General features: G+C 44.8%; 1 long non-coding RNA gene across 1 annotated transcript; it reads left to right on the top strand.

Annotated features, from left to right (window-relative positions):
• The first annotated feature begins 23,036 nt into the window (after positions 1–23,036).
• LOC123407609 lies at positions 23,037–24,376 on the top strand. Its single transcript, XR_006612643.1, has 2 exons — positions 23,037–24,006; positions 24,090–24,376. It is a non-coding gene; the product is annotated as an uncharacterized LOC123407609 (long non-coding RNA).
• Positions 24,377–24,859: the final 483 nt, after the last annotated feature.

Below are 24,859 nucleotides of genomic sequence, written 5' to 3'. Positions count from 1 at the left end.
CAAAAATAGCATTAAAAAACAAAACAAACACAGAAGCCAAAACGAACTATTAGAATAGACTAGAGACAACAATCGAAAAATATGTAGAGTGAATCAGTAGTTCTTATTGATGATTGGCAACCGTCTCGGTCAGGAAAAACATGGATTAATAGAATTAATTAAATTCTAACACTTTTCTTAATTCAACCTTTGTTGTGGCTTTGCTTGTGAGGTGCAGTATTTGTTTCTGCTTGTGGGCACGGCAAGGGAAGCGTGCTATGTGTTGATTTGTTCAGATAAAATTGAGTCTTGCTACACAGACGATGGATATTTGTACGACAGCATCATCAGCCGTTCGATGAATCCCACCGACGAGTGAGATCACGTCGTACGAGAATCGTATACACTATTCTACGTACGCTGGAACTCTCACTTTCTCACGGGGCTCAGTTAACTGCACTGGGTCCAGTGCAGTTCTCTTGTGCTTAAGCCAAATCAGAAGCCAAAACTAACAACATGGAGGCCAACCAAAGCCGTAATAACCAACAAGACACCGAACACACACACACATGCGTGAATTGATAAAAAAACAGAATCATGCCTCAACCGAGATTATTGAGCCTTCAAAAGCTTCTCCATTAACCAGCATTTTTGAAATAGTCGTCATCATATGTTTTTCTATCCACCTTTTTATGGTGCTTATGGACGGGCAGTAATCTTGATAATGTTTCAAGAGAGTACTCTGTGATAAACTTTCTAAGGTCTGGCTCTCTGTTCCTCCAGATTGCATTCTGGACATTATTTCAGACGAGGTGACTGTTTATGTTTAATAAATAAAGAAGCAACATTTATCTTAAAAATAGATAGAATACTATACTTTTGTTACACTGACTAATTTCAGGTGGTTAGAGCTTTAAACGAGTTAATGGGAAACGGATTACGCAAAAACTCCTTATCCTAACAACCCAATCCTAACCGTATACGATATTACTCATCTAGCTAGCCTTCAAAGCGTGTGTGTATATAAGAGAGACACAATCTACCATCGGGATTTTTTGCTTACCTCGACGATCGAACTTCACCGAGGTACCAATCCAACAGAGTTGCCGATGCAGGAGGCGGAGGGAGAGAGGGGAGCCGACCCTCAAAAGGTAAGATCCATTCCTCCGTTGGATTGGTCGATCTCCGCCGCATGGCTTGCTGCACGGTGTCCTCGCGGTGCACGACGCGCGTGAGTCGCTGGGCATTCCCATCAGAATACGCCGACTGCGCGTCAGTCGCCGGGCGTTGCCAACAGAATACGCCGACCGGCTTGGCGACGCAAAACGGGGGGCGCGTGGCGGGGGACGCGGGGCAGAGGGCGCCGCGTGTGGATGCCGCCGGCCAGGGACGATTCTAGGGGGGACAAGGGGCGGCTAGACCCCCCTAACAAATTGATTTTTCTACTATAATAATGGTTGTTGTAGCTAATTTTTTTTACTTCATATAAACTTTGCCCCCTCCATGAACAAACCTGCCCCCTATGCTTGCATGTTGGCTTCGTCCCTGCCGCCGGCCGCGAGCTCGTCCGCGACAGCGCTGGCCCCCGGATCTCGCACAACAACATGGATTGGTGGGGTTGGGTGCGAGGCTGGCGACGGCGCAGCCACGCGGTAGGGAGAGACGGGGGTTGCGAAGTTGCTCCGGGAGCCCTGCAAATCGTCGTGCGCCATGGCGCGCCAGCGGCAGCACAAAGGTCCTGGCGAGTGGCTAACACGGGAGGGGAAGGGGATGGGGATGTGAGGACGCGGAGGAGATCGGGTTGGTCACGAGGAGGTGAAGGGGCGAAGTTGCTCCGGGAGCTCTGCGGCTCGTCGCAAGCTGTGCGCCATGGCGCGCCGGCGACAGCACAAAGGTGCTGGTGAGTGGCTAACAATGGATGGGAAGGGGATGAGGAAGTGAGGATATCGGGTCAGGCCTGGTCCTGGGGCAGGGCGAACGGGCCGGCCGCCCCGGGCCCCTCAAACCGGAAGGGCCCCTCCGAGGTATGTACATGCACTACAATTCTTTATTTGCAACACGCACTACAATTTTTAATTATGAAGGCTCATGCGTTAAATAAAAGCTAGAACGAGGCCAGGCTCAAGGCTCGTATATATAGATGATGGAGCGTACTTTACCTAAAAAAAAAAAGATGATGGAGCATACACACTAGGACGCATCGCTGATTTGCTGCCAAAGAAAGGAGGCATCGCTGCGTCGTTAATTCAATTTTGACCGGAGCGCAGGGCGCCAGCGCTGCCAGGTAGATACATCTGCCTATTCATCTTTTTCTTTACTGATTACAGAGAAGGTATGTTCTAGCAGATTATTTTTTTCAAAATATTTGATGAAGACTTTTTTTAATTGATGTATTATCTCTGTGCTAATTTCCAAAACTAATTGTGCTTTTCAGTTTTCGTACTGTCATGACATCTAAAAAGTACGCACTCAGAAGAAACTGTTGGAGGCGATTGATATTTACTATCATCGCTGATTTTGCATCTCGGAGAAATTTTTAAGGTGCAAATATTATCTGATATATGCATATCAATTTTGGATGCACTTAGTTTTTTGCCCTAAAAATTTACATCTACATTCGTTGATTATTATTTAGACATTTTAAAAAAGGCTTCGGATTTTAGTTTCGCCCCGTGCCCCTAAAGACCGGCCCTGTATCAGGTTGGTGAAGGGGATAGCATTCGCGTGAGAAGATAAAGGTGCTGGTGAGTGAGAGTAGAGTGAGATTAGATATTAGGTAAAGGTGCTGCTGTATAGTGTAGACCGGGCCACTGTGATGACTGTCGTATACTCCATGTATATTAGATTAGATAGTATATTATACATGTATATACTCCATGTATATTATATACGTAGTATAGTATACGTACCATATTAAGCCAGGTATTTAGACAGTACTCGCTTCGGTCTTTTTTACTCCGTGTATTAGATTTCAATCAAGTCAATCTTTACACAGTTTAATCAAATTTATATTAGTTATCAATCTTTTTATTCTTTTATTTTGCAAGTTACATATGAATTATGATATTGTTATCCGAAAAAAATTGATACTATATCTCACGTTTACAGATTGTTTCAGTCGTAGATATGAATATTGTTAACCATCAAAATGAACCTACCAAAAAGAGCCCGAAGGTGATAGATATGGATATTGTGGATCGTGGAAAAGAACCGTCCGATACGATCCCGGCGGATATGCCGTTGGAGGAGACCAAAAGCTCAGCAAGTACTATACAACCTACAGATGCGAAGATAGATATATCCAATTCAAGTCATACCAAACCAAAAAAAGCAAATATAAATATTACACCACAAGGAACTTACTTTTACATTGATTATCATCCTTTTCATTCTATTTGTCTTTTTTATGATCTACTAATTTGGTTTCATGTCATTCCATGATAGATTATATTTGCACCGCGCATGATATTTCAGTTATTAAATCAATCATGCCCTTACATTCAAATACTAAGTTGATGCACATCAACGATGCATTATTATCAAATTCTGAGATGAGATGCCTTACGCACGATGATGTAAGTCAAACCGCACAAACTCTTTTAAACTAACAAAAATTTATTCTATTTTCGCACGGTAAGTGTATTAACATTTAAATGTATTCTATTTTTGAAACTATAGGTAATAAATGCATACATATATTGCACTAGTGCTCAGGAACACCTACAAGATAGAGTGGGTGGAAAGGTACACATTGCAAGCACGTCTGTGTCTTCCCCGCTAAAGAAAGATGAGATAGACCCCGCAACACATCGTCACATTGTAAAACGAGTAAATACTTTTCTGGAGCATGACATGGTCAGTCTTAACTCACTACACTTACATATAATGATGCAACACGTTTTTACGTGAGAGTAGTTACGTGTCATATTATATAATATTTATTGATTTAGGTATTCCTTCCGATTAACATTACAAAATACCACTGGTATCTATCGGTTCTCAATGCGAAGAAACGAAAGATACATGTATTGGACTCACTTGGAATTGGCATGAACCGAAGTGACCTCACTATGACGGTAAATGTCTACTTCATGTGTTTCTTTCCCTAGACATTACATTTCATTTGCCTAATACGTGGTGACTTTTTTCCATTTAATAGATACAAGGACTTGACAAACATATAAAAATCGCATGTGATATGCCGGAGTTTAAGAGAGGTGATAGGTGGCAGGACCTCGATATTATGAAATGGACAGTCATAGAACAGGTCCAAAAGCCACTCCAAACAAATGGGTATGATGAACACATCTCATATTTGAACTGAATTATAGCGAAATTTATGATAGATAGAATAATAAGTCTTGTGAATAATAAATTTTGTACAAAAATATGGTCTTATTTTATAGCCAAAAAAATGAGGTAATAGATACATTTGACGATGCATTGAGACATGTACAATGAACATTATTACTTGTTTAAATACTTTATTTATATTTTAGATGAAAGCCTAAAGGAATATTTCAATATTGCAGCACGTCATGTGGATTGTTTATGTTAAATTTTATGGAGTATTGGACAGGAGAACTTTTGTCAGATCAATTCACTCATGTATCTCTCTTTTCTAAATATCATATTTCATCTCAAATGCATGTGCTTTTTTAACGAATTATTTTTAATTGCTATATGCAGAAGGACATGAAATAATTTCGACGAAAATTAGCTGTCATACTATTGGAGACAGAACTTAATAAGTTAAAAGGAAGTCCAATATACTATGAGCCTCACAATGAAGAAAAAGTATCTGATTCTGATGTTGAGCTCCTGGATGATCGAAAACGTAAGCAGCAAGATTCACCTGATGGAGCCGAAGACAAAATCCCCCTTCCGATCCCAATCATGGGCGTAGACCCGCATGATTTAGTTGACAAAATATGCAATGACATCATGTCTATTAATGATGTTGATTCGTTGGAGTAAGCAGCATGTCTATAAAATATAAAAGTTTGAATATTAACTATTGCAATGTTACAATTATTAACTGTTACCTACAGGAATGAGTGGGTGCGAAGCTCTAATCCCCATCCGGTAGACCCGGGGATTGCAATAGTGGCTTCTCTCATGAAAGCAAGTAGACGGTGGGTGAACAAATTACTGTCGAGCAATTGATAGAACCGCACAAAGTCGTGACGATATATATGCAATGATTATATCTATAGGCATCATGTCCAAAACAAGTAGGCCGATACTTTCTGCATCTACTACTATTACTCCACACGTCGACCACTATCCAGCATGCATCTAGTGTATTAAGTCCATAAGAATAGAGTAACGCCTTAAGCAAGATGACATGATGTAGAGGGATAATCTCAAACCAATGATAAAAACCCCATCTTTTTACCCTTGATGGCAACTACTTGATGTGTGCCTTGTTGCCCCTACTGTCACTGGGAAAGGTCAGCACATGGTAGAACCCAAAACCAAGCACTTCTCCCATTGCAAGAATCATAGATCTAGTTGGCCAAACAAAACCCAAGACTCGGAGAGACTTACAAGGATATCAAATCATGTATATAAGGATGTGTTTGGTTGGAGGGATAGGCTAGGGTGGTTGTGGGTATCCCCAACCAGGTGGCTGGGGATAGCCCTTTTTTGTTTGGTTGGAAGGGTAGGGTTATCCCTTTTTTTGTTTGGTTGGGAGGATGGAATCCTGCCGCGTCGGCCTCCTCCTGCGCCACCCACGCCGGCCGCACCAGCAGCCACCCGCGCCGGCCGCGCCGGCCGCCTCCACCCGCGCCGGCCACCTCCCCCCACGCCGGCCGCCTCCCCCCGCGTCGGCCGCTCCTCCCACGTCAGCCGCCTCCTCCCGTGCCGGCCGCGCCGGCCGCCCTGCCGCGTCGGCCGCCCCTGGGTGGTTGCCACCGCCCACCCGTTTTTGGCGGTTGGCCACATCCCTTTTTTTGGAGAATATTCCCAGCATGTGGTTGACTCTATCCCTCCTCGCCCCAGATCCAAACGCATGGCAACCACAGAAAAAAGTGGTTATCCTGTCCCTGGGAGGATATCCCTCCAACCAAACACACCCTAAGAAATCAGCAAAGACTCAAATATATATCATAGATAATCTGATCACAAATCCACAATTCATCGGATCTCGACAAACACACCGCCAAAGAAGATTACATCAGATAGGTCTCGATGAAGATCATGGAGAACTTTGCATTGAAGATCCAAGAGAGAGAACAAGCCATCTAGCTACTAACTACGGACCCATAGGTCTGAGGTGAACTACTCACGAGTCATTGGAGGGGCGATGATGATGAAGAAGAAGCCCTCCAACTCCAAAGTACCCTCCGGCAGGGCGCCGGGAAGGGTCTCCAGATGAGATCTCGCGGAAATGGAAGCTTGCGGCGGCGGAAAAGTATTTTCGAGGCTTCCCTGATTTTTGGCGGAATATTTGGAAATTTATAGGCCAAAGATCTAGGTCAGGGGGCGGCCAGGGAGGCCACAAGCCTGCCCACCGCCGCCTCCCCCCTGGTGGCGGAGTGGGGGCTTGTGGGCTCCCTGGAGCCCACCTGGCCTGGCCCAAAGGCCCCCTGATCTTCTTCCATTCGGGAAAAAATCATTCAGGGTTTTTCTTCCGTTTGGACTCCGTTCCAATATCAGATCTGAAAAGAGTCAAAAACACGAAAAAAACAGGAACTGACACTTGGCACTGAATTAATAGGTTAGTCCCAAAAAAGATATAAAAGTTACATAAAACAACCAAAGAAGACAAGATAACAGTGTGAAACCATCAAAAATTAAAGATACGTTTGAGACGTATCAGAACCCAACGTTGCCTGAAGTTTTCCACCTTCTTCCCGGTCTTCAGGAGCAAATTGCCGCTCTGGGCCGCTATGAAGGAAACGCACGCCGAAAAATGGGCGCTGTCGTGCAGCCGCGGTCTGAAGAAATGACGGAAGAGGGCTACTGAAGGTCGCATACCCACGAAGGACTCGCAGTTGAAAGCAAAGATGGACAAAAACAAGATGGAGTTGGGCTGGAGATGAAGAGCATGTATCCCGTAGTGATTCAGGATGACGGTGAAGAATGAGGAGAAAGGCGGCACCAGCCCGACAAAGACACTTTGGAGGAAAAGGGGTATACCACCTTCGACGCGAGTCGCTTCTCTATGGTGCTAGGCCAGATCAGGGTCCGCCCGTGCTCATTGGGCTCGGCCGCAGTCCATGGAAGCACGAGGGCGAGATCCACATCCTTGGAGAGGGCACACTCCAGGAGCGGAGGAGCCGGGGCAGGACCTTGCGCCTCTGCCTTCTGCTTGCCGGCAAGGGAGCGGCGCTGGATTTGGGAGACACCGGTTATAGTTGGAGACCAAGGAGGAACATCAAGGGAGGGAGAAGGGAAAGCAATAATAGACCAATGCATCGAGTCAGGTCCCTAATAACTCGAGTGAAGACAGAAGGCAAGGAGAACCAGACATTAGCCGCGTGCGCGTGCCAGACCTGGCACACACGCGTTGAAGGCCCGCGGCCCTTCAGGCCGCCATCAAGGCTTCGCGAAAAGCCAGCCAGGCGTGCCTTGGGCCTAGGGGCTACTGTCGGTGTTTTCGGAATGGGGGTACCCAGACTTGCGTGCCTTGGGCCTAGGGGTTGCTGTCGGTGTTTTCGGAATGGGGGTACCGAGACTTGCCTGCCTGCGGGCCAGGGCTGGCCCATTTCAACGACCAAAACCAACGGGGATGGCACCCCTCAAGGAAAGGCCCTCGCAAGGGGCCAAGCCTCGCGACGAGGAGAAGCTTCAAGACCCGCAGGGGGGCTCCTCAAGACCCCTCCGGAGCGGATATTTCGAGGTGAGGTCGTGCCTCAGGAGTCAAGGATGACATGTAGGAAGGACAGGCGAGCAACATGCAGCAGGGCGGAGAAGTTTCCCCTTTAATACAAAGGCGGCAAGGACGTACCGGGGTTCCCAAGGCATCTTCCAAAGGTTGCCCTTCTAGTGTAACAAAGCCGTCGCCAACCGCCAGCAGGACGGGTGTCATCCCTGGACCCGACCCTGCTGCGCTGATAGTCACTTTGCAGGCGAAGACCACCTTTGGGCAGGGGTAGCATGTTCCCTTGTTCCCCTTCAAAATTGGCCATTATGGGATCTCTTCCCGCCAAAACAATAAGGGAAGAGGACCCGGGCCGCCACTATATATAGAGGATAGGATACTTCATAGAGGAGGACCCGATTCATTCATTGGCCCACCGTCACCACACATAGGCTACCCAGCCTCTGGAGGCCCTCAAACAATGTACTAAGTCATCCACCAACCTCCACAAGAGGCAATCCGCCAAAGCATGAGTAGGGTATTACGCTTCCCAGCGGCCCGAACCTGGGTAAACTGCCATGTTCTGTGTCTTCCTCACCATTGAGTGAGTTCTTTGCCATCCCCGACAAGTAGCAAGTTAGGTGGGGCGAGCCTATGACAGATCTTCGTACGCACCCCGAAATCCAAGAGTTGGTGAACGCAATGATGACCGCATCCTCGGTGACGCGCAGGATCTTGTTGCGCACCTGGCTGAACCTCTGGATGTACTAGCGGAGGGTCATGTCAGGGCGCTGCTTCACGTTGCGCAAGTTGTTGACGGAGAGGGGGCGAACATGCGTGCCCTTGAAGTTTGCGACGAACAACTCGCAAAGGTCGCTCCATGAAGAGACCAAGCCCTCAGGCACGTTTAAGAGCCAGAACCATGTGCCGTCCTTCACTGCCATCGGGAGCTAGTTTTACATGACCTTGTCATTGTCGCCCGCCGCTTCGACGCTCATGACATAGAGCTGGAGGAACTGTATAGGGTCGAGGGAGCCGTCGTAGCGCGGGGGCACGTCGGACTTGAACTTAGCCGGCCACGCCACCCTGCACAATTTGAGGGTGAAGGCCCGACAACCCACGATGCTCGCATGGCCACCATGCGCGAGAGTGTCCCAGTTCTGGTGCCTGGTCGCTGTAAAGTCCTAGACGACCCTGTCGAGGCACTGGCGCTGCTGCTCGAGGACCGCACGTGCATCTTGCAGCGCCTCGCACTGGACGATCTGACAGCTGTCTCTATCTTCTTGGGCGCGCAGTGGCGGTTCGCGAGGCGGGTTCCCCAAGAGCACGACACAACTGGGCTTGGCCTAGTGCCGTGCACGAATGAGAAGGCGCCCGGGCTTCTATGGCGGCGATCACGAGCTGGTTGATGCGGGCCAGCCATGCGTTATAGCCGGCATCCATCGAACGGTAGTGGAGCAGTTCGTCGACCATGAGCAGTGCCGCCTGCGTGTTCACCCACTCGAGACGGGCATGGGAGGACCAGGCTATGGCGGTGCGCCTTCCCTCTGTAGAGAAGGGTGTATGGACGACACTTGCTACTCACGGGCTGCAGGGTCGGTGACCACGGCCTCGACCATGGCGGAGTGACGGTGGATGCCAAGGCATGCGGGTGCAGTCATCACGACCCACATAGCCCTGTGCTCAGCACGCACATGGCGAGCATCGACCATGGGTCGGTGAAGCTGGGAGTAAAACTGGAGCTGAAGAGCGGCTGCGCACCCCTACCTCGCACGCCAAATGTCGGAGTCGGGGCTCCGTACACCCAAGGAAAGGTTCAAACTCCAGGGTGAGCTCGCTCTCCTACCCTGTTCTACCTCTCGACTTCACGGCGACTCTCCGATGGCACGAGCTAAGGGAAGCAAACATGGCAGTTTACCCAGGTTCGGGCCACCTTGTGGTTTTAAACCCTACTCCTGCTTGGATAGATTTCTTGAGGTGGAAGACGAGTACAAAGGCAGGTTCTTGCCCTAGTTCCACACATACAGCCAATGATCCCCATCTACGGAGGCCAGGCCTCTCTTTTATACTGGCCTTGATCCTCTTCCCGGAATACACAATTGGCGGGAAGGGCAGCCAGAACGGTCATTTTGAAAGGGGACCGGACTTCCTCCCGCCCTAACAAAGGTGGTCTTCGCCTGTAAAAGCCCTTCTTCGTGACGTGCTGGTGGGCTCGGGGGTGACCTTCGTCCTACCGAGCCCCCAGCCTTAGTCCTCTTGCATCAATTGGGAAACCTTTGGGGGGCTGCTTTGGGAACCCGCAACTGGCTTGGCTCCCTTAATACCGAAGAGGTCTTTCCACAACTCAAGATAAGCCTCTCTAGATGAATGCTTCTCTTCATATCTTGAGTTGGAGCTTCTCTCTTTGCCTTTACTCTTGTAGAACTTGTTGAATTTCTTGACCATGAGGCTTATCTCTTCATTGGTGACAAGGTTGTCATTTGATGTAGCGGGGGCATCGCTTTGTAAGCACAACTTGACTTGTTGTGCAACTCTTCTTTGTCCTTGAGTGACATTTCATGAGCTACAATCCTTTGAATGACTTCCGTTGGTTTGAGATCTTTGTAGTTTGGCATCATTTGGATGAATGTGCACACAGTGTCGTACATTCCATCCAAGGCTCTAAGTATCTTCTTCATGATGAATTTGTCTGTCATCTCTTCTCTTCCTAAGCCGTCAATCTCATTTCTGATGAGAGAAATCCTAGAGTACATCCAACTTCATCTTGAACTTGTCAAGATGACTTTCTAGTACATCCAACTTTGATTACCTAACAGATTCAGTACCTTCGTGCATATCAACCAAAGTGTCCCAAATTTCCTTAGTATTCTCAAGACGACTAATCTTGTTGAACTCTTCGGGGCATAGGAAGTTGAATATAATGTTGCATGCTTGAGCGTTGTATTGCAACATCTTCAAGTATTCCACTATCGCTTCGCGATATGATTCCCTTCCATCGCCAAAGGATTCACCTTGCAAACCAACATGAACAACAACCCAAACGGCGGGGTTATGACCAAGAATATGCATTTTTCATCTTGTGCTTCCAACTAGCAAACTTTGTACCATCAAAATATGGACCTCTACGGTGGTAATTTCCCTCACTATAGGCCATACTCTCGTAGGTTGTGAAACCAATGCAATGGAGACCAAAGCTCTCATGTCACTCATAGGATCCGAAGTATGTCTAGAGGGGGGTGATTACACTACTTGACCGAATAAAAATTAGACTTTCCCAATTTTAGTTGTGGGCAAGTTTTAGCAACTGTTGTAAGTCAAGCACACCCTACACATGCAAGTACAAGTGTATAGCAACGTAAAGTAATCACATGCACATGTAAATAGAGGGTAGGGATAGGAAGATCAAACACAAAGGTTGACACAGTGATTGTTGGCGTGGTTCCAATAGGTGATGCTATCATACGTCCACATTGATGGAGACTTCAACCCAAGGAGGGTTACGGCCGCGCGAGTCCATGTAGGGCTCAACCCATGAAGGGTCCACGGAGAACCAACCTTGTCTATTCCATCATGGCTTACATCCACTTTGGCGCCCCTTTTGATCGTACTCTAATCATACATGCAAATGCATACCACCAAGATTAGGGACTCACGGGAAGATATCGCAACACAATTTTAGATACAAATTAAAGCCATATAACCTTCATATTACAAGCCAGGGTCCTCGAGAGCTTGAATACATAAGCTCGAATACACATGAGTCAGCAGAAGCAAAGAATATCTGAGTACATGCGTAAGTAAACAAGCTTTGCCTTAAGGAAGCAATCACAAACATACATTGGATCAAAAAGGCAAAACCTCCTACATGGGATCCTTCTAACTACTTAGCAGCCTCCACGTAGTACTAAGCTCCTTTGCGGTAGTAGTAGTCGTCGACGGGATCAACTAGTTCCTCTGCTCCATCATATGGTCATGACAATCGTATCAAGAGGAAAAAGGGGAGCAAAGCAATGGTGAGTACTTATCCAAAGTAATCGCAATACTGACATTAGAACTATGCTAATTATAAATTAGTATCAAAGGAATGGGGCTATATCTTTGGACTGCATTGCAGAAATGAGAGAATAGAGGAGGAAGACCTAGTCCTATCGAAGACTACCATCTTCATGTTCTTGTAGAATTAGAAGAGTGTTGATAGGTAACACCTATGTAATAATTAGATTGCAGGAAAATTATTAAATACGCCCCGAGATCCTTCCATGACTCCCTGCGACAAAGAAATCTCGAATCTAACATTTCAATTTAATTCACACTTCTAGTTGTATAAGACCGGGATACAACTCTAAGCATTCGTTACCGTGGACACGACTATTCGAATAGATATACTTCCCAGCAGAGGTGCACAAACTTACCCAACACGCTCGATCAACTCCGGTCTGACACACTTTCCTCAGTCATGCTCGGCCTCAGCCGATCAACATGACGTAGTCCTACATAGGCTTAACAGAGAGGACACACGCCGGTCTACATCCTAATCACAAAGGGGTCATGGGCCATCTCCCTTCACAATCTTGTGTGTCGCAAGGACGGCCGGTGTCAGTCCTAGCATCTATTTATACAAAGAAGGTGTTTACACGGGCCACCCGGGCGCGTGCCTCTCAACTATAATATCTGAAAAGCTTTTGGGCGAATATATGACACATACTGCCCATACTTATTCTCGTGTGGTGGTTAGTGCGAAATAGGCCATATGTGTTCTCAGATCACATATCCAAACCCATTAATGTTTTGTTAACTTCGGCGATGATCAATGATCCACAATATGTGGTCCGGTCACCCCGTCTCGAGAACTTATGGCAAGGGCCAAGAATGCCCGGCCACGCCTCATCAAAATCACGCGGGAATCCACCTGTTGCACACATCTCATCATGTTCCAGTAATAAAGTTAAAGTAACTGTGCATCTATAACATAAGAGGAATCTGAGGTATCACCTTGGACGGATTCCAAACGATTGAACCGTCAAGGTGACCAGGGAGGAATCACCCTTGATGGTTCACGCTTGACGGGTGGCACGACAGAGTCGTTATCGGTAGTGGTGAAGGAGGAACCACCCTCCGTAATCCACCTCCAATTAACTACACTACAGAGTTAACAACATGAGTGCATTATGAGGTATCACCCTCGGTACTCGATAGTATCTCAGCCAGAGTCGTACAACCAAGGGCTATGAGGTGATGTCACGGGTCATGGCTTGTTGGTCGGATGATTGAGTCTTCGAGTCTCTGACTCTTCTAGTCATCAAGTCTTCGATGATGAAGCAAGGACAACTAGGAATAAGTGGGGTCACTGTGCATGACTAATCAACCTATATTAAGCATTTAACATGCAGTCGGGTACAAAAGAAGTTTAACAAAAACAAACTATGCATCAGAATAGGAGCTATCGACAACATTAACAAAATCTAATTCAAGCATGAGGGAGAAATAATGGGTGATATCGGAATGTTCAAGGGGGTTTTCTTGCCTTGTTGTTGTGTTGCAAATGGTTGAACGTCACGGGGGTACTCGTACCTAGCAGCATGTTAGTCTCGATGTCTATCGGAGAGAAGAGGGGGAGGAAACAACAAATATAAATCAAACAAATGCATCATGATGCATGACATGACAACATGCAGTGCTAGGGGTGATCTAACGCAGTACTACACGTTACACACGTAACGAGAAAATATCTGAGGATATTTTCCGGGTGTTTGGATTTTATCGCACACATGATCCTAAGGCGAACTGTCCATGTCCATCATCCTAGGAGCATGTGACACATGAATGGACACCATATTCGGATTCGTGGGAATTTTTTGAGAAACTTTCATGTATAAAACATTTCCATCCGAGGTATGAATTTTTTTAATTAATTTTCAAAGATTTAATCAGATCGTGAAATAAACATATTTATCTTAATTAGTAAACACAATTATTGCATCAGCATGACATCATGATGACATGAGCAGTCAACAGTTAGTTTGACTAGTCAAACTGATAGTTCGGCCCCGCGTGTTAAATTGGTTTAAAATGGGATATTTAGCAGCGGGGACTCACATGTTAGTGTCTCATTAAGTACAAATTAATCATTTTAATTAAATCCAATCGTGCAATCAGTGCTAATGACCCTAGGCCCACGTGTCAGTGGCGCAGGGGGTATGGCCCACTAGTGAGTGACTTGGCAGTGCACAGCCAGCCAGTTGACCACGGTCAACTAGTCAACTAGGGCCCGTGGCCCACAGGCCTGTGTCACTCGGAGGTGGCCCCGACCTAGCCAGGTCAGCGGTAGCCATCACTTCGTCATCGGCGATGTCCATACGCGGCAGCGGGCTCGGGCGCCGCTCGGAAAATGTCTACAGGTCATCATTTCATGCATGGAGACACGCACTCGAACGTGCGCAACATCGCTAGTCATTTGGCACCACGGGGCGCGGCTGATTTGGTCGCAATCATCGTCGAAGTCTATGTCTGCGGTGACACGACCTCGGTCAATGACGGAATCGGGGCTACGGCGCGCTAGCGATCAAACTGGAGGCTAAGGAGGGCCTATGTGTCGCGATGGAACCAATGAGAACGAGCCCACGACCATTTGGTCATCAGGGGCTCGCCGGTGTCGAGCTCGAGTGGAGCCGAGCTTTTACACCGGTGAAATCGACCCATACGAGCCGAGATTGGAAGAGTTAATGAAGGGGAAAGGGGAGCTCATCGCAGTCCTACGGGTGAGCAAGGTGGGCTCGGGAGGCCTAGAGCAGACAGGAGGACGGAGGCGATCTCCAGTGTTCGAGGAACAAGATAATGACGTTGGTGATGATGTTGCGCTCTTCGGCTCTCGTTCGTCAGTGTAGTTGATGCAGTCAAGTACGACGGAGCCCGTGGAGACGATGGCACGTCAAGAGGAGCTTGGGAGCCGTGCTCGCGTGCGGGGACGGCCCTGGGCCAGGGCAGCAGGGGCGACGGCCTGGGGCCCAACCAAACTAGGGGCCCCGACCCAACATATAAAACCAACCATAAATTTCTACGGGCCCAATATTGATGCAAACATAAACGACTTGAGAGACCCATATAAGAGGCACACATGGCTGCATTTGCTGCGGATTCCCGTCACTGATCGTACATGCAGCTCGACACTTATTTGCGCGATGCCGTGAAGTTTTTTTATCGCCTTTCAATTTCTTCGATCCAATCTAGCAACTCATACATACACGTGTGATCAAAGGCCCCTGGATGATTCATTTGACCTCATTTTTGTCGGAGGACGGAGCAGATCAATATGGAGTTAATATGGCATATCGCTACAGTTGTTGCCCTCAATCTCAATGTTTTAACCTCAGTCTCAACCTGGTGAACTGCAATTAATCTTTATTCTTGTAAAAGTAACACTTACAGCCTTGCAAGAGATAGTTGGTCGTCCGGTCATGTAGTGTGAATTTGGATATATAGTTGGAGATTGTTGCTGCTAATTTACTCCAGTATTCAGTGTTGCCTCAGAAACACTTGTTTAGTTCCGAAAAAGAGAGTAAATGAGCAGATCAATTAACTATCATTAATCTTTATACTATTATTGATGATTTTTGCATCACAAAATGCATGAAAAATCATTGTGATATATTTGATCTAAAGCATGAATGGATTTTGTTTGTCAAATATTCTTTCCATTTAGGGGGTCAAATTTACTAGGAAAATTTATTGTTGTTTATGATGGCTTCACAATATAAAAAGCTAACACTATTGGGCCCATTTATGGATTTTGCCCTAGGGCCTCTGAAACTTCAGGGCCGGCCCTGGTTACGTGGTGGTCATGGCGACGGCAGCTCGGATCCAGGCGGGGAGGAAGAAGGCGAGCAAGGGACAGGGGGAAGTGAGGGGGGAAATGAGCTAGGGTTAGCAAGGAGGCTCGGGGGTGACCTTAGTGGATGGCCGCCGCATGGCCATCGGAGGCCACAGACGCGCACTCTACGTCCACCACGTCGGGCATGAGCAGTAGGAAGGGGACGACCCTCTCCTCGGCTCGACCTACACTGTGCACTTGCGGCCTAGCACACAAGTAGTTAGGTATGTTTTTCATTTCCTTTTGCTATTCTGTTTTATTTCAATCTGTTTTGATTTATTTGCAGCACCATTTAGCTTTTAAAAATATGTGACTTAGTCCATTATTTACTTTGCAATACTCAACACTGCCACAAAAAGTTTGAGGACCATTTTAAAATGTTTGAAATTTACATAATTCAAAAGGCAATTAATTTAATCATATTGGCCTTTGTAATGTTGTTTTCAGGCAATAAAATACCTCATAAAAAGTTGGTTTCAATTTATAAATACCAGGGGAATATTTGTAACCCCAACATAATTTTTGTTTTTAGGTTTGCAAAAATATTTAAACCACTTACTAAAAGAATTTGGAATTTCATAAGGAATTTGAATTGAGATATGATTCAAATGTGATCAATCAATGTTTAGCAAAATGGATTGGCTTAATCTTGTCATCACTGTAGCTTGATCACGTAGGTTATTGTAGCTTATAATCCAAGGGTGTTAGAACTGTCCCCCAATAAAAAGAAATTCTCCTCCCGAGAATTAAGAGGTAGAGGTAAGGAGAAAAGTGTGGTTACGAAATTCTAACGAATCTTCTCGATCTTGTTTGCTCTTCCCGAAGAAATTGATCCCTTTCGTTGATGTCTTCAGTTCTCTCTCTCGGGTCATCCTAATGAAGTCTTCATCCTTCCTCCAGAATCTTCGTTATCCTACGAATGCGATAAGAGGAAAAACTCTAGAAAAACGTAGCCACACAAAGTTGGGCATCTGAAGGAGAACTCGGGGAAGAAGGCATGAATTATTTCTCGAGTTGTAACCCAGGGAATCCACTGAGAGAAATAAGGATGGTACGAAAGTTTCAAAAGGGTAGGCAATCATTCGATGAATGATTAGAAGGTGAAAGGGGGGTTCAGAGCAACAAAAATAAATATTGTGTCTGATACTAGAATAGATCATCCCTTGGACGTTGGCTCGGGAATTACATATGAAGCCAAGTGCAAAAGCTACCCTGGAGTCAAATATGTGCATGAGAGTCAGGTTTCGATCGTGTGGAATTGTGGGTTATGGGCCCACCATGTGGGTCAATAGTAAGCAAAGCGGTGACATCTTGCACGGTCTTGGTAGCAAGACATGTGTAACGTCCAAGATGCGTCACTATCCATATTTGGGGATGAAGCCTTAATATGGATAGAGGTGCATCTTGGCGTTTTACACGTACAGAAATCATTACACACACATTTATGAAGAGATGAGTATATGGATTGGCTTACACTCTCCACATGCTGAATTGCAAGTCATGCCACATTATTTCAATCATCCATAAGATAGGGTCCAGCTACGGACGAAAACAAACGATAAAATAGCAATGAGTCTATATCGCTAGCCCAGGAGACGACTAAGGTCCTCTACTCGTCGGGGTACCTCGTGTACATGCGCATGCTCTCCTGATCGAACTCCCACTAGAGCTCTGAAGCTTCAAATGTCTATGGATCTGCGGTACATGAACATGTGATGTTGTAGTAATCTCTGAGCCACGGGGACTCATCAATCTTGCGACCATGATATGAGGACTAATTAAGTTATTGGGTGTGGAAAGGTTAAATGGTAAGGCTGCAGTAGCACTAAGCATTATTTGGTGGATAACTTACCAGAACATAATTTAAATTGAGTGGTCTACGCATAAATAGGCGTGACCTACTAATGATCAAGAAGTGATCATGAACACCTACTTACGTCCCCACCGTGTCCGCGGTCGGAGTAGAAGCTCGCGAACAAAGACAGTCACGGTTACGTACATACTTGGCATGTTTTAGTTTAGTATACTTCAAATTTTCTATAACCAGATGCTAAACAAATTTCCAAGTTGCCACTTAACCATGGACACGACTTTCCGAAAGATATTAGCCCTGCAGGGGTGCTCCAACTATCACAAGCTGCTCTGGAGAGAAAACCTCAACCTCGAGATAGCCCGAAGTATCACAGATATACCAATGCACAAGACATTCGCAAAGTGTAAAACAATTCCAGCAAGACCGCCCGACAGGCCAAATCCCAATAGGAGTCGCGCGTATCTCTTTCTCACGGCACTACCGGAAGGGAAAGCCTACGAGTAAAACCAATCTGCCCGTTTGGACCAACACTCGTGAGGAGCACTGGCCTGGGTTATTGATTAATTATCCACGGGGTAGCTATTCCCTATGAATTTTTATTAAGTTGTTTAGCAAATTTTACACCAATGTTGGGCCTTTCCAGAAGAATCTTAACTCAAAAGAATTATCAAGGGGGTCCCCATAACAACCCCAAGTGTGTTAGGAGCGCTCAATATGGAACATAGCACCGGTAACCGGAACTAGGGCGGCAAAACCGGAACAAAACACTGAGCAAAAGGCCTAACCTTCCACCTTCACTAGGTATATATGTGCATTAAATTTATAGCAATAATAAGATGATATTCCAAATATCCATGTCAACACATGGATCAACCTGCACCTGCAACTACCAACGCTATAAGAAGGTTCAGCAAGCGCTAACTTAGCCAATCAATGTTTCACATGGATGTGGAAGTCTTAGGGGCTTTTCATGGTTGTTTTTGGAGGTTTTATTTTTCAGGTGGTAGGCAGCGATAAATAGTGGTGGAAATGAGACAACTAAGCATAACAAAATTAGAAATGATTTAAAGGTCACGATCATCTTGATTGACACTTCTTCCGAGGGATAAAATCCTTGCTCTTCACGAACGTTCTCAATGGAATCCTCGTGCTCGTTCTCGGCACCAAATGCTACCCAGAAGAAATTACAAAATTCAATGAACGCACATCCGTGGCATGATGCTCAAACTTATGATGCATGAATATGATGTGAATGAAGCATGGCAATGTTACGCTAGTCATCTATCTCATGCAATTATTTGGTTATTACCATTCTGTACAAAACCTCAAGATTAATTATTTGGGCATGCATGAACATGGCAAAAATAAATGCTCATTATAAAACAATACAAAGGCATATAAAGGATGTTGCAAATCGAATTACGGATCTCTCGAAACTCTCACTAAGAGGTGCGGAAGGCAACGATGGTAGAACAATATTTAAGAGAGTCTATGGGAAATTCCTTGGCATTCCAAGTATTCCACTCAATTGAGCATGAAATTCGATGTGAAATAGACCTCAATTTCATGCAGAATAGAGGAGCAGAACTCACGCAAAGCACAAAATAATTCAACAGCAATCTGCCCAAAAACAACAACATGCCACTTTGTTCATAAGAAAACTAACATCTACAACCACCCATCAAGTTCAACCAAGACACGAATATGAAGCTATAAAATAGTACAATAACCCCTAACTAACAACAACATCGATTTGTTGATGGACCAATGTCAATCAAGCTCATAACATGGCAAAAACTATAACAGATTAGGACTTCAAGAAAATATCAGTTTTACACTAACAGTTTTAACATGATGGCATGTTGGCAGCAATAAAAGCTATACTCTACAGAAACTGTCATGGATGAAACTTAATAGGGTGATAGAGGACAACAAACACTACAATTTAACCATGAGCCAATAGTGCATAGAAACAATGCTAGCATCGTCTAAACATGGCATGATGAAATAAGCAGATTCTCAGACTCGGTCAAATTTCACAAGGTGAATTCATAGCAGTTTATATCAACATGGCATGTTTGACAAGAATAGTAGCTAAGATGCAAAACCTATTTTGCAAAGTAATGGCACCATTTGACAGAGGGCAACATGCTCTTTAAATCACACTAAAGTACCAACACAAAAACTTGTAGATGCATGGCAATCATCATGGCATCATTGCAACTTGAATAGTTTTCAGACTTAGTCATATTTCAACACACCCTAAAAAACTAATATTGAGATTACATGTTCATAGCAAGAATCTCCCCACAAATACACAAAGTTTTCATGGCAAGTAAAAATATCAGGACCTAGTACTCCCTAAACAATACAACTTTCATGTAGACAAGTTTGACAAAGGGTGCAAGAATTGCTCCACACAAAAAATGACAAAATGACATCTTAGCACAAAATATCATTCACACAAACTTTCTCAAAAGACAAAACTAATACCACCATTGGATTTCTTGGATTTGTTTACCCCAAATTCATATGTCACTACTCATCAACCCATGCACTTGGACGGGCTAGCACTTCTAATAGTATAAATTTTCAGCAATGATATCAAGTTGTTGATATAGTTATTATTATTACACATGCATGTCTATATTAGTTAGACACATGATCCCATGAAGTTATATTGCTTCGACTATTTTGTAGTTAGCTTGTTTGTGTCCAGTTAGGTCACAATTGTACACATATTAGACTTATGTGATAGGGAACCACCTTAGATTTTATGTAAAACATATGGAAGCACCGATGTGCTACGTTATGAAGGTTATGTAAGTATATATGTGTTGTGTTGGTAGAAAACATGGTTGCAGATGCAAAAGTTCTTGGGAAATGTTTCCCTTCGGCGCGCCGGAGGAAGCAACGCGCCGGTCGCTCGCTCCACACGCAACTCACGCGCGACCCGCACGTATGGCCATGGAACATTTTCCCCTGTGGTGATCGTTTAAATTTGCTACAACCGGTGTCCAAATTTACTACATTTGTCCACTAAAAAAGTTGCATATACGTTTGGTTGCAACCTCAGTTCGTCGGATTTTTTGCTACAACCGTGTTAATTTTTGCTACAACCAGTATCATTTTTTGCTCCAACCGTTCACTAAAAAAGTTGCATACACGTTCGTCAGAGTTACAACCCGAGTTCACCAGATTGTTTTGCTACAACCCTTATTTTGTTTTGCTACCACACATCATCAACTTCTTTTTTGTTACGACCACGTTGATATTTTTTTTGCTACAACTATATTTTTGTTGCAACCGTGGAAGAAAATTGCTGCATCGTGGGAAATTTGTTGCATCGAGAAATTTTGCTGCATGAAGATCTAATGGTACGGCCCGCGTGCAGCTGGCAGATCAGGCGGCCTGCACGCGGTCGACTGAAAGTTTTGACCGGCGCGCCGGCGTAGAGCACTGCCCAAAGTTCTTGCTTGTATCATGGGTTGACATCATGTGCTATAACAACATTGGTCCTACAACAACTGTTGTGTGGACCTTGACCCCACGCGTCATTTGTTATTCATGACATGTTTGTTTCTAAAAGGCATATAATCAGTTTACATATTATCGTATATATCTTGCTTTCTCACCATACCTAGAAAATACACCATGTTCCTTTTGCCACATAACCAAAAATATATATAAATAGTCTATTTCTACACACAAAATTGGACACACGCATGCATGGTTTTCTATCAACATACATCATGTTATAGCAAATGTTATATGTATACAAAAATGATATTGTTATATATTCTCATTACTATAAGAAACATAGACTATTCAAATTGTAAGTTCTTAGGTCAACGAAAAAATTCATGTATATTTACTTTTATAATTAACTTGGATGATCATATTTAATATTATCTATTCATCCTGTACATATCTACTTCCTCTATTCCTAAATATTTGTAGTTAGGGAGAACTAGTCTAGTTGTCCCCAACTACAAGTGTTTAGGTACAGGGAGAGTATATCGCATACATAATCATGTTCTTCTATGAGATCTTTCTGGCGCATCCAGATTTTTTTGGTACTACAGTAATTTATAATTTTTCTCTTTATCGGAAACATGATTTTTTGAGATTCATCATGAATCGAACAGGCTGGAAATCAAGCATCACATTAAACAAATTTTACCATGGGTTTGCTTGCATGTGGAGTTGAAGAACCAATTGCGAACTCAACAACATCAGAGAGTTAAATCACTATGATTACCATCAGCTGAAGGTTCTCCATTGGGTAGTGTACGAGTTACTATAACAACACGATCAACTTTAGACCACCATAGGTACACCTCATCCCATGCCACGCTGATCTTTCTTTTGTAATATTGCACTCTACGAAACTTGAGGCCAATGAGAATTGTTGCAGGATGGACTCAATAGATTGCTGTTTTTTTTTGCATTAGAAGCATTGATACCTCGAAGTTGGAGGTGGGTGGAGGGAGATGGGGTCATGCTGACAATTTGGAAGATCGATCGTCCCTTGCAATCGATAATCATCCCTTGCAACACGTGGCTTCCGTCTTATTTATGGTTTGCCGATGGCCATGTAGGTGGGGAGGGCGTACTTGATGATGATGGCACATAGATCATTCTTTGAGAAAAAAGGTCTCCACGGGCTATAGCTTGGAGTGAATGAATGAAGAAGAGTTGAAGTCATCGGCCACTGCCAGTAGTTGAGGGAGATATTTTTCATATCCTTTTCAGGGAGATATGTTATTCGTTTTTTAATAGATAGAAAATTTTATTGGTAGACATTCACGGGTCATCAAATCCAGGGTTGTTTTGTTTTTTTACATCTTAACACTTGAGTTTTCATGGAACGATGGAAGACGTGTCATACCTTTTTTTAAGCAAAACGTCTATGTTATACAGGTTTACCTTTTTATTCGACCGTAAAGTCTACAATCCAATAGAGTAACTAATTTTGATGAGGTGAATTATTAGGCTTGAAAGCAGCTTCTAAATATATATAAAATAATCTAAGCTTGTGTTGGTTTGTCACGGTTGGTAGACATTAGGTACAACTACTACAGTGTTAGCAATATCATTTAATAATATATATTTCTTAATGTTCGTCCACTAACATTGAAAAGGCATATTATACTTAATTGAGAATCTACCTATCTTATATCAACTTAAGCAATTGAGGTGGTGTTTCTTTTCGAATGACTAGACTTTTTTTTAATCTCAGGGATTAAAGAAAAAAGTCCCTTCAATAGAGTTTTTTTTAGTCCCTTATAAGGAAAAGTTCCTCATGTTTCTTTACCTAGGGACCAAAATGGACCTTTTAGTCTAGTCCCTGGGTAAAGAAACAACACCTTAGTATATCAAAATACATGAAAAGAAAAATTAATATAAATTTTTAATGGATGTGGTTGCGAATTTAAATAACTTAAAAATACATTATAATATTTAAAAAATAACTTTTCGTTCGTAAAAATACATTATATATATAGAATGGGTCTATTTTAATAACAATCTTATTGTGCTAACACTCAGCCCGACCATCCCCCATCCCACATGCGCCAGCACCCCGCCGAACAGAAAAAAAAGAAGGAAAAAAACCACCCAAGCCCCACGCACCCCAACTCACCCCAACCTCCACACCTTATCATCTATCCTCCCACCCATCCTGAGGCACTACCCATCACCTCCACGTTCTTCCTCACCGACAGCCCCCTCACCCCGCCTCCTCCCACCCTACAACCGCTGTCGACCTGACCTGTGTCGTACCTTCCTTCTCCCCCGCCTTCCTCCTCCCCTGCCTTCCAGCTCCACCGCCTTCCCACCGGATCAAGGGTGCACCAGCGGGAGCTCTACTGTCACCCACATCCCCATGGCGCCTCTCCCCGACCCTCCGCACCAACTCCACCCCTCTCCGCTCAGGGCAGCTCTCCCCGCAGGGGGTGGGGGCTTCATCTTCCTACCAAACCTCCCCCAGGTGCTCGGAGGGATCCGGTTGTGTGCCATCCACCTCTGCATCACACTGCGCCACGCTACCTAGCCTCAGCCGCGACATTCGGCGGCGAAGACCCAATCAATGGTGGTGTGAGGCGGATTTTGACTAGGCGACGGTTGTCCATGCTCCTACCCTCGGTGTCGGCTGCATCCATCCACCCCCCATGTTGGATCGAAGCATCCCTCCCTGCAAGCCATAGCCCCGATGGTCGGCGAACAGATCAAGCAACCCCACGACGGCATCGACCCAGATCAAGCCACCGCGCGACCGCTAACGTCCAGATCGAGCGAGGGGTCAGCAATAACTACTCCCCCACGAGCGCCCTCGATGGATCTGCGCATTGGCTCAAGCTCCTAGGTTGTGTGGGTCGGTCAACGGCGGCGGAGTGGAGTCCATGAGCTTCAGATCATTGTTGACGACCTTTCCACCACGAGATACTCTCTACTCCATCATGGACTGCACTAGGGTCTTGGCACCCACTAAAGGATGCGGTGCAGCAAAGGTTTTTGGGTGCTCATGCAGTTCGGGTAGAGCATCGATGCAATTTTTAGGGTGTTTTCGTGCAGTTCGGGCAAAGCATCCAAGCAATTTATTTGGTCTTTTCATGCAGCTCGGCAACGTGTCACTATGCAGCTCCAACGGTTTACCTTGTGGGTGTGAGCAGTCCAAAGTTGGTCATCTCCGGTGTCGTGATTTGGTCGCTGTCGACCGTCCTACCATTGGAAGTGCATTCCAGTATAATGTACGTTATTTTGTGGTTTTCTTTAATGTTTGATACTCGAGAGGGTGCTTCAAAGCATGCAGTAGATCATTGTGTTTGTTTTGTTTACAAAAAATCAGAGCTTTCATTTATTTGTTGAACATGAAACAATAGATTTATGTGCATTCTTGTTTCTATGTGCCATTGTGAAGACGACAAGGTGCGCCAAAATGTAATTTGCATCACATCTACACATAAACACCTGAAAATTGATTCTAAATTATCAACAAAATATATACAAGATTTGCAACATTTTTACCATAGTGTATTGCTTGAATTTGCTTGAAAACTATTGTTGTATGAGAATTCAGCAAACAAGAGGCAGTCTTCCCACTTCATGTCAAAAGAGATAACACATGCAATGCCAAAAGAGATTACACAGGCTATGAGCATGTCTCCAAGAATTTGATTGACTCTCTCCACTTGACCACTTGTCTAAGGATGGAAGGTTGTACTTAAATGGACCTTGGTGCCCATTAAAGTTTGTAAGGAATCCCAGAACATGGAAGTAAAGATGCTTCGTTGATCTGAAGAAACAAGCTTAGGACCACCGTGCAAAGGAATTATCTTTGAAGTGTACAACTTTGCTAGCTGAGCTATCGAGGTAGATTCTTTGACCG

The sequence above is a fragment of the Hordeum vulgare genome, chromosome 7H (genome assembly GCF_904849725.1).
Source record: "Hordeum vulgare subsp. vulgare chromosome 7H, MorexV3_pseudomolecules_assembly, whole genome shotgun sequence".
Classification (NCBI taxonomy): Eukaryota; Viridiplantae; Streptophyta; class Magnoliopsida; order Poales; family Poaceae; genus Hordeum; species Hordeum vulgare.
Note: the sequence above shows the minus strand (reverse complement) of the source record. Positions and strands in the feature narration are given on the sequence as shown.